General features: G+C 31.3%; 1 long non-coding RNA gene across 1 annotated transcript in view; it reads right to left on the reverse strand.

Annotated features, from left to right (window-relative positions):
- Positions 1-14,029, reverse strand: part of LOC107446678 (uncharacterized) — a 15,992-nt gene extending 1,963 nt beyond the window's left edge. The window contains exons 1-2 of the long non-coding RNA XR_011637246.1: positions 13,319-14,029; positions 1,235-1,291 (exon numbers count right to left, since the gene is read on the reverse strand). This is a non-coding gene — a long non-coding RNA (uncharacterized lncRNA). The remainder of the gene's footprint in view (positions 1-1,234; positions 1,292-13,318) is intronic.
- Between the last annotated feature and the right edge of the window lie 2,164 nt (positions 14,030-16,193).

The raw sequence follows: 16,193 nt of genomic DNA on the forward strand, positions 1-16,193 counted from the left end.
TAATTAACTAGCATTGTTTTTAACAAATGAAGCTGAAATGGCGTCTTGGGGACGATTGTAACAATAAGCAAAGGGACGATTGTAACAGCTGAAAATAAATAATCTCATGTTTACAAGCCATTACTTAACTCTTTAAACACCGCCAATAGTTTCCTATATCATTTATATTATGTTGCATGTGCATTATTTTATTTGTCACCTTTCACAGCATAAATTAAAATTTTTAACCCCTTAAAGTTAAAAGTTTGATCCTTTAGGTTTCTGCTCATTATTATTTTTACTCCTAGAATATCACTACTATTTTGATCAATAAAAAATCTATCACTACTATGATAATATGCATAATTAACTATGTTTTAGTTGAATTTATGAACTGTTACAATTGACCCTGTAAGTGGGGACAATTGTAACAAGTGCGCGACTGTCAAAAATTGTTAATAACTCATATAATAACATTCAAAATAAGGTATTTATTTTTTTTTCTAGTAGAGGATAGTCTACTTTACTCGTCTGTCAATTAATACTAATAATATATTGGATTTTTTGTTAGTTAAAAATAGTTAAGTAAAAAATGTTACAATTGACCCCACTCTCCCCTAGCATTTAAATTTTATAAGAAAATAAAAACTTTTAACAGAAAATTTAATTTTAATATCTATCTTAATTGGAATATTTATTGAATAATAAAATATGATTTCCGAACGAATTTATCAATGAAGTTTTAGGAAATTAATTTTTAATATTTTTTTTTCATTATGAATTATTAAATATTTACATAACATTAATATGATTATACACCCTTTCAAGTTTTTTCTTTAAAAAAAAATTAAATCAATTTTTAAAATGCTTCGTGATTGGTTAACAGTTAACTTAGCTAAGTCGCATTATGAAAATTTGACTAGTTGTCCATTACGCTTGAATATAATCAATTACAATTAAAACTTTAGATAGCTGTCTTGGAACATGAAAAACTTTCATTTGCTTATTTATTAATCTTTTTCACTCCGATGTCAACCACTGAGTAGACATCAAAAATAACCACTCAGAAGCTTAAAATTTTTATATCCTAATAACCACATTATTTTATGAATTTTAGAAATTATATTAAGATATTGTACTATTGTAGTTTAAATGATTTAGTTATTTACATCAGTTCAAACAGTGTATTGAAGTACTCGGAGTGCGAAAGGTTAATATTAAAAATATTGGAATAATAGTTTCAATAACTACTTACTTTTTTCTTCGATAAGTTGAGACACTTCTTCAATCTTCGTCGAGTTGTATTGGGAGCCTGAAATAGAAATTAATGAATAAAAGCAAATTTTAACAGGTTTATGCATTAAATTAGTTTCCCAAACAAAAGAAAGAATTAAATTATTTGATAATCAACATTAATGAGTAAAAAGTTACTCATCTTTAGTTTAAATATTGTCTAAGTTTATGAGATACCTTTAAAGTCAACTTCTAAATTTATGAGATAAATTCTAATGTCATTTTTTTTACTTCGGTATCATTCTGCGTTGTTTGGCTATTTTTCGACAGCAATCGAGCAACAGCTCCTAGAGAGGAGAAGGCCTCATCACGGATTAATTTAGTAGTCCGATGTATACGAACATAAATTGCTTTGTGGAGGAAAAATAAGAAAGATGTCACTACATTCGGGCTACTAAGCAGCGCAGTGGGGGTCATAAAAAATTATTCCTGTATAAAAATAGAGCACTAATGTAGGCGTATGGCTAAAGGGGGAAGAATTGAGGACATACCCAGCTCTTGAATAGTATGAAACCCTTGCAAATTTAAGCAAGTAATTTTTACTGATTAGTGTGAGCCCTGAACCTCAGAGCTGACTTGAAATATCCCTCAGTGGTAGAAGGATCAAGAGTTAGCCGCCAGACTAACCGTGGTAGGTTTTCGTTGTTTTCCTCTCTATGCAGCGCAAATGCTGCTTAGTTCCATCAAAAAGTCCCCTACGAAGGAAAGTTTTCTCCCAATACTTGATCCTGGAGTTCCCTTGTCTTCTGGATTGGGTTCAAAATTAGAAGGCTACGGAGATGAATATTGAAACTCAGATTTGGTTCGGCTGTTTAACGCCTGTTGTAAAATAAAAACAAATATACTCTAAATAGACTACTAACATTTATATTTTATTTTTACTGCATCAACATTTAAAATTTTGTTGTAGTTGGATACCTGCAAATCACCTGACGTCATCGTAGATAAGCAGTGGCATTTGTCGATTGAGAAGACAATAAGATTCGACTCACATGCGAGACGTCACTATAAGGCATCCGAATAACGTTTATCTATAAGTTACGTTTACGTTAAATCTTATTTAAATCGCATGATGAGGTAAAATCCCTTCACTCCTTCTCGAGCTGCAAATACCCAATTAAATAGCTATGATGTACTTCTTTTAATTTACGTTGGGATTTTAAACTAATAGAATATATTTTTGATTAGCAGAATTTAAAATCAAACACTCAACATGGTTTGAAAGTTCATAAAAGTGTGTCTCAATGTTTGATCAAGGAATTTTGTTGTCTTCTGGGTTGTGCTCAAAATCACAAGGCTACGGAGTTGAACATTGATAGTGGTTAACACAGAATTGGGTCGGGTGCTGAACGCCGGTTATAAAATGAAATAAAATTAGTGAATATGTTTATAAATAATACATACGTTTTTGAAAAAGAGAGCAGAAATATTGTCTTACACTGTTATAAATTTGTAAATAAATTATCTTTCAATTAAGTACTGTTTCAAATGAGGAAAAAATATTTAAATTCTCACACGTGATTTATTGTTTCATTCACAATAATTTTTGAACTAACAAAATGTTTATCTCTTAAAAACTAATGTACTATTTTTGGAGCTGATTATTAATTTTTTTAAATAAATGGATGAAGAGGAAAACGTTTTCTGAAAATACATTTCACTAGTGATTCGAAAAATTTTGATAAAATTTTTTATTTTTTCCTCTCTTAAATACTTATATGCGACTCTAGTGAACATGTCTTTTTATTTCATTTTTGATAAGGAGTCTAAAAATATATTTATTAAGGATATGATTACGAAACATCATTTTAATGGGTGATCAAATTGATTAAGTACTCTCATTGGTGTATATGTTAGACTAATTTTATTAACGAATTCTTTTTAATCTATTCTTAGTCTACTGCCAATTAAAATAAATTTACATTCAGTCCTTTAAGCATTCAAAACACAGTGGGTCAGACCGGATTTTAACGGACTGCGAGTGTTTTATTTTAGCTTACAGGAACTAATAAAAAACTATTAAACTAATCTAAGTAATTTACGTCGTCTTTGTCAGGACGACAAAGAAAGCCCTCATTTCCTTTTTGCGTTGGCATCAAAAATTGAAATATCAAGTGTGAGAGCTGTCATAAGCATGAAAGCGTAAAAGCAGAAGAAAGCGTTGATGACAATGATGAAAGATGTAAAATTTAAAGAATGCGTAAGAGACGTGACGTCCTACAAGTTCTTTTTCTAAAGCGTAATTATTATATTGTTTCAGCAATTTTTTTATTGCATATCATTTATTTAAATTTAAAAACTTTTGTTTCCATAACTCATTGACTAAAAATTTTAAATTTTTAAAGGGTAATTCCTCTTTAAGGTTTTAACAATTGATTTAAATTCTTAATATTTGACACTAGAACACATTTCAAATGGGTTTAACTTAGGAAATAAAGTGAACACTGTTTGCAAAGCAAACCATATAAGATTGCATAACAATTTTCAGGGGTAGGGAAGCGCAAGCGAACAGGGGGGTGCCCACTAGTTATAATTTAAGCAAAATCATAATTTTAATAATATAGGAAGAGTTGCGTTGTATTTGTATAAAATTTAAATTTTACGAAAATAATATATCTATCGAAGATCTTTTGTTTTTAGTAGTAGTTATAAATTCGTCGAAAATATTTGTTATTAAAAAGCAAGGACGCTTATTTTCTTAACTCAATTCTTGTTCTCAAAAGACAAAGACATTTTATTCCGTTAGGCTCAATTTTAAGAATTCATTCGATAGAATAACCTATGAAAATTATCTTTATATTTATCAAGAATGAAGGTTAAAACCTTCAAAATCATTTAAGATTCTATCAGTGTTAAGGAAATCGTGTTTCAAATATGGTTGAACTTGAAATTTATAAAACAATAAAAAAGGTGTCTTGAATTCTTTATTGAATTTTAATCAAATCTGCCAGCATCTAATACGCATATTTTTAATTTTGCTCAAACCTTATAAACTACTGAAATTAGATTGTCTAAGTAAATTAGTAGAAAGCAGATGTCAAAGTAGATCATCAATTTCACATAATCAAAACAAAAAACTGAAGTTGTTTATAATTTGCTTTGAAGTAAAAAACGAAACTTTGAGATTTAAATTATATTTCTAAAAAGTTGAAAAGAACTTAGAATTTTTCAGGCGGTCCTTTCTCGTCAAGCAGTCTCACCGATCCAATCTTTGGCCGAACACTCAGTAGCACTCAGGTTCGAATCCCGCTGTAACTCTCTTTGTTTCTTTATGATGTCCCTCTCTAATATGTGCTATTTGTTCTTTAACTGCACAAGGACTTATGAGCCGCCTTTGTAATGAGCACGCAAGTCGGCATGTGTATGTGCATCAACTTTAGTTCAGTTAAAAAAACAAACACTGCGATTGGTTAATAATTTAAATAATTAGCTTAGAATTTAAAAACTGATCTTCAAGAACTGCAAGATTAAAATTAGCTTTCTTAAAAATTGAAAACAACTTAGAACTTAAAGAAGAATGACACTGTGACGCATTTAAAAAAATTATTACTCCTCTGAAAAAAGCTAAGTTAATTTATTTATTAACTATTTTACCAATTGTAAAAACAACATTAAATAATGCTTTCCAATAATAAACAATGGCTAATAATTTGTAGAAACGCTTTGTAAATTGTACATTCATTTCCTCCCCAAATAAACTTCGATTACGTCACACATGACTAATTTTCACTATGCTGTAAAAACTTATTTTATTCTTTATTATCTCTACTTCGACTGAAGTTGCTAGTAATAGTTACTCAACAACCATGAAGGTCACTTTTTATGGTATTTTGGGCGTTTTGCTACGCTAAATCATGTGTTATATAATTCTCTGAAAAGGCAAAAATCTTTCTGCTCTTAAGAAATTCCAATTTTTTTTTTCTTCACATCCTCAGAGCAAAATAATTTTTACTAGAGCAATTTATTTAATAAAGACAAGAAAATTTACCTCGAAAAAATCGATTGTATGGAGAATGAGATCTGCACCAAAAATAAATTAATAAAATGACTAAATGAAAAATACATTAATAAAATAAATAAATGAAAAATAAATTCATAAAATGAATAAATAAAAAAAATAAATTAATAAAATGAATAAATGAAAAATAAATTAATAAAATGAATAAATGAAAAATTAATAAAATGAATAAATGAAAAATAAATTAAAATAAATGAAAAATAAATTAATAAATGAATAAAGGAAAAATAAGATAAAATAAATAAATGAAAAATAAATTAATAAAATAAAAACGTTGCGGATGAATAAATGGTGCTGATAAAATTTAATTTTCTGGTTAAAAAAATAATGTAGTTAAAAATATCACCCCCGGAAACAAATCAAGTACGATTTTTCAGTTCGTAGTTGAGTTATGTGATGCACAAATGCATTGTAAAACGCATCCGTCTTTACTCTAAAATTTTAGTTTAATATTTAATTTATTAGTATCGCTTCACAATAATTTCAAATATGAAAAATGATTATTAGTGTAGAATATTTTTATCAAAAGTATAAGTTTTAAAAAAAAAAAGATTATCGCGAACAATTTTAAAAATTTTTGGGCAACTAATTTTTACATAATGGGTACTAATAATAAGACATTGAAACAAACAATATTAAATTAAAATAAATGATATGCAGTAGAAAAATTAGCAGAAACTACAAGAAATACGAATCCCGATGTGAGATTTTTAAAATTACATGAAAATGAATCATGATGTATAATTTAAAATAGACTGATATAATCTTCATATGTAATCTCAGTGCAATCTGCAATGATGTGCAACATCTTGAGTGCTCGACTTCGCGTGCAGGTCGTCGGGCTACCGAAGCGGGGTTGCCATCCCCTCTGCAGAGGATCAAAATTGTGATGGCATGTCTTCGGATCATCCTCAGGGATGTTTCCCAGAACGTCGCCAATAGCCCATTGTGCAGCTCTAGTGCGACGTAAATGAACAACAACAGCAAACATCTTGATGTGTAATTTTAATTCGCATGAATGAGAAACGCGATGTGACACTTTTAAATCACAAGAAAATGAATCGTTGTGTCTAATTTCAAATTCTTTATTGCGATTTAGATGTTCAAATATGATGTGCAAGATTTTGATGCGTAAATTCAAATCGCGTGATCTAAGAATCGTGATGTGTAATTTCAAATCGCATGAAAATAAAACACGATGCGTAAAGTTAAAATGTTTGAATAAAAATGGCGTAATTTTAAATCACGCGAATACGAATTCCAATGTGAGATTTTTAAATCACGTGAAAATGAATCATGATGCATAATTTAAAATAGCTTGATATTATCTTGATGTGTAATCTCAATGCAATCTGCAATGATGTGCAACATCTTGAGGTGTAATTTTAAATCGCATGAATGAGAAACATGATGTGACACTTTTAAATCACAAGAAAATGAATCGTTATGTCTAATTTCAAATTCTTTAATGCGATTTAGATGTTCAAATATGATGTGCAAGATTTTGATGTGTAATTTCAAATCGCGTGAAAATAAAGCACGATGTGTGAAATTAAAATGTTTGAAGAAAAATAGCGTAATTTTGAATCACGCGAACACGAATTCCAATGTGAGATTTTTAAATCACGTGAATCGTAAAGTGCAATTTCAAATTTCATGATATGATCTTGAAGTATAATCTCAATGCAATGTGCAACATCTTGATGTGTGATCAATGCGGGTTAGTGCAAGATCAATGTGCGAAATCGTGTGAATAAGGATAGCAAGGTAAAATTTTGAATCGGGTGAAAACGAATCGCGATGTGTTATTTTAAATCGTGTGAATAGAGTTTTTATAGGGAGAGAAAAGCTTAAAAAGCTACTATTTTTTTCGGTAACTCAAAAAATCGGAACTTTAATTTAAAAGGAGTTTTTTTTTTAATAAATTTGAAAATTCCGGCAAAAAAACGAAGGAAAAAAAAGAGTTGGCACATTTTGAAACAAGATAAGATGTAAATTCTACGTAACAAATAGGGTTTATTAAATGGTATTACTTGCAATGGTTCATCATTTTATATTCAGAAATTTTTTTAATGTTTTAAGCTAGTTATAATAATAAAAGCATTACATATTTTTTTATACATAAATACAGTTAAATTAAAATTTATATTTTTACAAATGTTTTATAAAAAGGCATTTGCTTGTTTAGCGAAAGAAAAATTGATGAAATTTTATTTATCCAATATCTATCAATTAAACTACTTAATAACAAACATTTTACAACCGAGGAATTTATACCCGAAGCCGAACCATTTTTGGGTTTACGACTACCAATGTATAACTCCGTAACCTAGTAATTTTGAACCCAATCCGGAAGACAAGGGAATTCCTTGACAAAGTATTTGGAGAAATTTTACCAACGTGGAGGACTTTTTGATGGAACTAATTCGCATTTGCGTTACATGGAGAGGAAAACCACGAAAACCTTCCACAGACCTGACAGCAAGGGGCCTCTGACCCTTGATCCGTCTACCACTGAGGATATTTTAAGTCAGCACTGTGGTCGATGCGAGCCAGGTGTGGAATTCGCATCAACCAGCCACCGGTGGGATTCAAACCCGGTTCACCTCATTGAAAGGCCAACGCTCTATCCCCATAGCCACCACGGCTCTAATAACATACATTCACTTCAATAAGTTAACTAAAAACTGAAAAGAATATTTTTGCCACATAAGGAAGTATTTACAAGCAGCAAAATCACAGTATTCGATATCAACAACTGGGAGGTCGTAACTGTACGATTAAAGATCGATTCGACCAAAAGGATCGATTAGAGAACGATGAATGGATATCAATGCTTTTCAATCGCAAATTTATTGACAGCAACGCAGTATATACAATTTTTGCAAGGTATGCCATTTGTAAGTATAATATAGTAAGTAAATTTTTTATAATACAGGGTGTTTACAAAGTCCCAGACCCATTTTGATGTTTATTACTCATAAAATAATAAAGATAGATTAAAATTAATAACATAAATGGTTAGATAGACTCAAAAAGTTTCATGATGATCTTTGTCAATGAACTTCCACGTGTGCCCCCTTCGTCGCACGGAGAATATCAAGTCGATAGTCAATTTCACGCCAGGTAGCGGCAGGCATGTCGGCATCCACAGAGGCTATTGCGGTTGTAATTCTGGCTTTTAGGTCATCAATGTTCGACACGACCCTCCTGTAAACATTGTCCTTTATAAATCCCCAAAGAAAAAAGTCCAGCGGCGTTATATCAGGTGTTCTGGGTGGCCAAGGAATTGGACCTCCTCGCCCAATCCATCTTCTTGGAAAATGGTCATTCAAAGAACTACGAACGATGATACCCCAATGAGGTGGTGCACCATCTTGTTGCAAAAAGACATGTGGCTGAAGCTCTTCTAGTTCTGGAAATACAAAGTTTTCCAACAAGTCTAAGTATACGACTGATGACCGTCTTTTCTGTAAAAAAGAAAGGCCCAATGACTCGGTCGTGCATTAGTCCACACCTATACCACACATTAACCTTTGGGGAATCCCTTTGTGTCTCACGGTATTCATGGGGGTTTTCAGATCCCAATCTGTGCATATTATGGTGATTAACAATGCCAGAAACATGAAAGGATGCTTCGTCGGGGAACATTATGCGCTTCAGAAAATCAGCAGCATCTTCTATCCTTCCTACCATATCCGTTGTAAACCTCTAAAAAAGAAGGGGGCACACGTGGAAGTTCATTGACAAGGGTCATGAAACTTTTTGAGTCTATCTAACCATTTATGTTATTAATTTTAATCAATCTTTATTATTTCATGAGTTATTAAACATCAAAATGGGTCCGGGACTATATAAACACCCTGTATATTATATATCTTATCTTTCCAGCATATTTTAAACGATTTTTTTTTTTTTTTTTACAGTTTGAAGTTTGCTCGTTTCGCAATGTGTTACTCATTCTCAGACTAGTGAGAAATGATTCTTGCTCGTTTTGCTACAAGATGGCCCAAGCCCAAGCCTTTAAAACACACAGTAAATCCATACGAGAGTGGATTATCCCACTTCTAATGCAAGTAGAAAAGGATTGAACATACACTGGTTATCATAAATTAAGGAAAATTCACAAAAATCGCGATAACTCAAGAAATTACACATGGAATTTTATGAAACTTACCCACAATATACAACACATAGTAAGGTATTAAACAACATAAAAAGAAATTATCAGACATTAATAGTAGTATAGAAATTAGCACATGTATAAAATAAACAAATTGGAAGTATCGGTTTGCAATAGAAAAAGTACCTTTAATATGGAATATGATTGCCTCTAGAAGCAATACAGCACAAACAGCGATGTGTGATGCTTTCAATTATGCGGTCTATCAGTTCAATAGGAAGTGAGAGCCATTGCTCTTGTAAAGCAGTTGCAAGCGTGGCAAGGGTCTGAGGGGGCGGATTGATGGCAGATACACGCCTCCCTAGAGCATCCCAAACGTGCTCGATAGGATTCAAGTCCGGGGATCGAGCTGGCCACTCCATGCGAGTAATTGTTTCCTGTTGAAGATAATCATCAACAATGCGAGCTCTGTGTGGTCTTGCATTATCGTCCTGTAACAGGAAGCAATCACCAATTGCCCCGGCATATGGGCGCACATAAGCATCAAGGATGTTGTCTCGATAAACCTGAGCATTCACGGTTCCCCTTGGAAAGACATGGAGGTATGTGCGCCCTCCTAAGGATATGCCTCCCCAAACACAGACACTGCCTCTTCCGTATGCATCTCTTTCACGGATGTTTGATGGATGATAACGGGTCCCAGGTTCTCTCCATATCAAATAACGTCTACTGTCACTTTCTAGACTAAACCTGGACTCATCCGTAAAGAGAACAGGCCTCCATTGATCTGACGTCCAGTGGACATGTTGTCGGGCCCACTGCAAACGGTCTCTCCTATGGCGTGATGTGAGCGGCACGCAAATGGCTGGTCGTCTCGCATACAGACCACCTTCGTGGAGCCTTCTGCGCACAGTTGACGTTGACACCAACCTTCCGGTGGCTGCAGCAAGAGAGGATCTAAGATGTGTCGGAGTAGCGGTTCTATTCCTGCGTGCACTTAATGTCAAATATCGGTCATCGGCACTGGTCGTAACAGTTGGCCGTCCTTGACTGAACCTCCTAGATGCCGAATCTGTGGTTTGAAATTGCCTCCAAAGTCTATGAACCACAGATGGACTCACATTTAGCCATCTGGCCACTTCTGATTGACTCTGCCCTGCCTCTAGTCTCCCGATGGCTCTCCATCGTAGTTCTTCAGGCAAATGATGCCTAGAGGTCATTATTACGAATTGGCTATCTCAGATTTTCAATGTCGCAATCACAGTAAAATTTGTGTGCTTTCTCTCAAACTTGGACTTTTATGCTCCAGGCAGATGACGTAAGCCGAGTGCAGCGCCACTAATTTGCATATTGCAATTTTACTCAGCTACTCTTAGTGGACAACATATGCAAATTTTGCACGGTTTGGCTTACTTTTGAAAGAGTTATCGCTATTTTTGTGATTTTTCCTTAATTTATGATAACCAGTGTATATACAAATCATCTCAAAAAATTAATCGATGATTTTAAACTTCGCATGGAAATATCGATATTCCATGATGGATTATCGAGCCTCTTTCAGCTCAAGTTGAAAATGTAGATAGAAATCATTGAATCATTAGTTGAACTTAATTGATAATTAGTTGAATTAATTTGATAACCTATTAGACGAAGATTAACATATCAGTTTGAAGATAAGCAATATGAAAATTAGCATATTAATTTATAAATATTAATAAAGGTTTTGCATTCGAAAGCATTATGAAATAACGTCGTTAATAACTTTAGATTTTACTTTTTGTAAGCATTAAAAAAGTAAACAGGTTTTCAAAATTGTGCAATATCTTCCATGGTTATTAAACATATTGTTTTATGTTTAATCAAAACAAGAATATTTTAGCACACCAATAAAAAAGGGAGACATTACATTTCGCCAAAGGTCATTAAATCAGTTCAGCACTAAAATTGAAGAAACGGAAGAAATAGATCAAGTGAAAGTGAAAGAACGGAAGTACGGCATTGTGCGCTGCTGTTGATCAGGTTGATTTGCTGGGCTTTCCCACGTCTTCGCAATGCAAGTTTTTTTTTTTCCAACTTCGCGAAAAATCAGGGCTAAATTATAGGATTCTTCATTGTTTACGACATTGTGAGATACTACAGTAACTTAATATGGAAGGAGAAGGTTACGTCTAGGGTTTTAGCATTTAAATTTTTTTTTTTTTACTTCCAAACACGCTAAAATTTTAAAAGATATGAAATGCAAATATTAAAAATTTTATAAATACATAACATTGAAAAACCTATGACAACTTTATTTAAATTATGATGTAATAAAAGTTTAAAAGTGCAATGAAGTACAAATTGTTTAAATTTTAAAATTCAATCAATTTGAATGTACTCATGAATTAAATTAATTGTTGGCGGTCATAAGCGACCGCCTTGTGGCCAGTTCGTAGCCAATTCTGCAAGATTTTGAAAAAGAAATCCGAACAAAAATATGATACATTAATTTTAACCTATTTATTCTTCACAAACATAGTTATGTATTCAGACTTATATAAATCGTAGTTAAACGGTTACCAAAATAGAAAACTATTGTTTAATTTTATTTGTAATAAATTAAATGCTAACAAAAAGGATTCTCGATTCTCTCATACTTTTTTCCCATTGCTGTTATCTCTTAAATTTTTGTCCTTGTAACTAATTTTATTCATTTTTGTATTTATTACTCAGCATTTTTCTTGAATACATTAAATGTTTTTTATGATTAATAAGTTAAATTCATAAAAAGGAAATACTCTTTTCTCCTAACTCATTAAATTTAAAATAAATAATTCGCAGTGGACAGATGGAAATGTACACAATATTGCTAGAGTTAAATAAAAATGTTATTGTATGCAAATTGACGTCATCATGAGTCAAATCTCTGATTTAAGCGTAATCCATGTCGAAAAATAACAATAGATTTCAATTCAACATCATTTTATTTATTCCTACAACCATATAAGTAGAAATGATAATTTTTTCAACCCTCTTTAAGGCTACAGCCCTTCATATTTAACCGTTTAATGAAATTAAATTTTTTCCCTGTTTTCTTTCCTTGGAATTGATTTTGAGTGCAGTGTTTACTGCAGTGGAGCAGTCGGTTAAGGCGTAGCTCACCCCTTTGGCTACAGAGCCAGGGGTAGCGAGTTCGATCCTGGCACAAAGGCCAGAATCGATTATGCTGCGTAAACGTATGCGGACTAAAATAAACTGATCAAATGATGCTATAAACAAAATCTCGTTGAACCTTTCGGTATTTATCAACCATGGCAAAATAGTAAATGCATTTTGACACAATTCATAATTGAAACTTAAAATTTCGATAACCAGGTCAGATAATGTCTCGTTGTTACTGCTCAGTTTTTAATCGAAGTTATTTATTTGTATTTTATTTGCTAAAGCTTTTTTTTTAATTTTTTTTTTATAAATATTTTTGAAATTATTGTAACACATAAAAATTGCAAGAAAATGTTGTACATTTTCTAAGTTTTAGATACACTAGTTGAAATCGATTACCATTTTTAAGCAAACTGTTAGAATCAACAAATTCAAATTAATCAAGTTACAATTTTTTGTTGTTGTTGTTAGGTCAAAAAGCTTAACTTGGCTTCGTAATAATAAAATGGTGATGGAGTAACTTAATTATAAATATTTAAATAGCAATAACAATTAAATTAATCAATTAAATAAAATAAACAATTTAGATCATCGGCTTCGATGCAACGAAATAATAAATTTAAGAACTTTTTTCCATTCATTTATAAAATTATAAGCTGAATAAGTCATCATAGCGATGTTCTATTTATTGCTGAAAAATATTAATTAGTGATCGTTTTTAAGTTTAAAATCACTTTGTAAAATATTTCCTATTGGGTACTTACAACTCGGGAGGATGTGAAGTGACTATGCCAAACCATGTGATTTAAAGCAGATTTAACTAGATACGTGTAAACGCTGTCACGCGTGTGTGTCGAACCTGATTGGCTTCTGAATCGACAAATGCCACGATTTACCAACGATGACGCCACTTTCAGGTATCCAATTAATAAAATTATTATTTTTTAAGTCCCTATCCTTTCTCCGTAGACTAACATTGGCTTTCATACAAACAGAATAAAAAAATTCTTTTTTCCTAAAACTAGTAACTTGGTAAATAACAGCTTGCTGATTCTAATGTCATATAAAAAAAAAAATTAAACACACAAAAAACTAACACATGATATGCAGAAGTTCGGTTACTCAATGCTATATCACGAAAAATGCTTACGTGTAACTTCTAATTAGACACGGTGACGCAGCTTTAAACTGATGTTGAAAACACATACTTCCGGTGTTAAACAAATATTTATTAATCCAAGTATCAAGTATAGTTCGTTCACCAGGAGTTGGCACTTGGCTCCAACTCCCATCACGTGGTATCCGACTGTACTATTTCGCTATTTTAGGGAGAAAGATGTAAACAATCCTGAATAAGGTTACTATTTGACAATCGTATAACAAAAATATTTATTTCGCAGTTTTATATGTGCATTTTTTTAACATTAAATATATTTCATAAATTTGATGATATTTCTGTCGTTTGAGTGAATAATTTGTTCTTTTTGAGACATTTTCGTTACTATAGCTAATTAAACATATTTTAAATTTAAAACAGCAGTTTCTAAATTTGAAATATATTTAATTAGCTAGAATAACGAAAGGTATAATAGCAGGTGGTAAAGCGAAGTAAGAGACTGAAAAAGAATTCACTTTTTGCATTTGGCGCGCATTAAGGGTTGTTTCATTTTCAAGAGCGGAGATGTTTCTCCTTTTACTTACTCTCACGCTGAAATAAACTCTGCGTCCGAGGAGGTGGAGCCAAGCGCCAACTCCTGGTGAACGAACTATAATATTAATGCCTTGGCATATGAAGAAATCATTGTCAAAGCGCTTATTTTATTTGCATTTGCTCTCCATAGTAAGGAAAAAAATTGTAAGAGCTGCTGTATTGAACATTCAACTTTACTTGGGTATTTATGCAGCGCAAAGGCTATGAGATTTAAAAATTTGAAATTTCAGTGGTGTGTAGAGAAAAATGTACCAGAAGTACGAAGGAATAAAAAAAATAAAATTCATTAATCAGTTCAAAAAATTTTAACTGTTAAACTTGTAGTAAGAAACACCATGCGCGTCACTCTGCAGTCTATAAAAATGCAACTAAAGAGTTGAAATTTTACTTATTTATTAATGAACTTATCGAGTTATTATTGAAGTCGTAACTGTTTTTTTCTTTCTTTCTTTTTTTTGCGAACATTTCTCCTGTCTTTTTTACGTTAAATAATGTCTATTAATGCATTGTTGCAGTAACAATTAATCTTTTTCGAGTATTTTTTTTAAGGTCGCGTCTGATTGTCGGAAGTAATTAATAAAAAAAAAAGGAAAGATAGAGATTGCATGTTGCCAGATCTTAACACGTTGATATTATCTTTATTATTTACATATTTTTAAAAATGTAAAAAAACTTAATTCCAGAACGATAAAATCCTCTGCCAATTTGAACTGTAATAATGATATAAGTCTTGTTAACAAGCAAAATCACTTCATTTATCTCTTATGATTGTTCCATATATTTTTGTATTATCATACATTTTTTTTCTTCTTCTTTGAACAGTCGATTATTTTTCAAAAACCAGGTTATCGTCAATTTTGTTACGTTCAATAGAATCTTTTTACACAAAATAATTATAATAATTATATATTTTATTAACAAACTATTTTTTTGTATATATGGAAAATATTGACATTGAAAAGGGGGGCAATGATGAATGAAAATCAATCACGGGGGTTAATGAGCGAAGCGAGTAACAATGATTCCTCCTAATGCTATAGAATACATCATTATTTTCCTACAGTCATAATAAAAATTGGATTCTTAGAATTTACCAGTAATTTAATTATTAATAAAGCACTAAAATAAAGATAATAGCAAATAATGATGACAAAATTGCAGATTTAATGTTTTTTAAATATAAGATAACAATACAATAATATGAAAAATTTCAAGGTAAAAATACTTACGGGTCATTTAAAACAAAATGTTGAATACACTGTGCGTGCTATTCATCGCTTTGTCATTCAAATAATGCTTTAGAAAACGTTTTTTACTAAAGTAACTATTTACAGTAGAGCTTTTAAAATGTTAGCGAATGTTTATTAAAGTTGTGGTTCCTTCATATAACACATGAATATTATTTCTAAGACGTACGTAATTTGTAATTTTAATGCTGTTTCATCTCTTGATATCTAATTACATTAACCTTGTCGACGATGTTTAAAAAATAGATAAAAAATTGTAATATGAAGAAAAAAATGAAAATAAAAAAAATGACAAAACAAAGAGATAACAGAAAAAACAAATTATATAATGTAAAAATGCGAGAGATAATGGAATTGATAATCACCATAAATTTAATAAAGCTCAAGATTAAGTTGTATCTTAGAGTTGTGGGCGATATCATAATTTAAATATCGCGATAGATCGTCAAGAAATATAGTTATTACATGATATATCGGGGCATTTTAACAAATTAATTAAATCACATAATTTTTTTTAGAAAGAATATTTTCGTTACCCAAATTAATCAATGCTCAGAAAAATACTGTATTCCATAATTACAGTTATCGATAATGCTGCGATATTAATAATTACCAGGGGTCTGTCCAGACATTTTGTGAAAGGTCCGTTTTTCGTGAAATTGTGAAAAAGTTAAAATGATA

Source organism: Parasteatoda tepidariorum, chromosome 7, assembly GCF_043381705.1.
Source record: "Parasteatoda tepidariorum isolate YZ-2023 chromosome 7, CAS_Ptep_4.0, whole genome shotgun sequence".
Classification (NCBI taxonomy): Eukaryota; Metazoa; Arthropoda; class Arachnida; order Araneae; family Theridiidae; genus Parasteatoda; species Parasteatoda tepidariorum.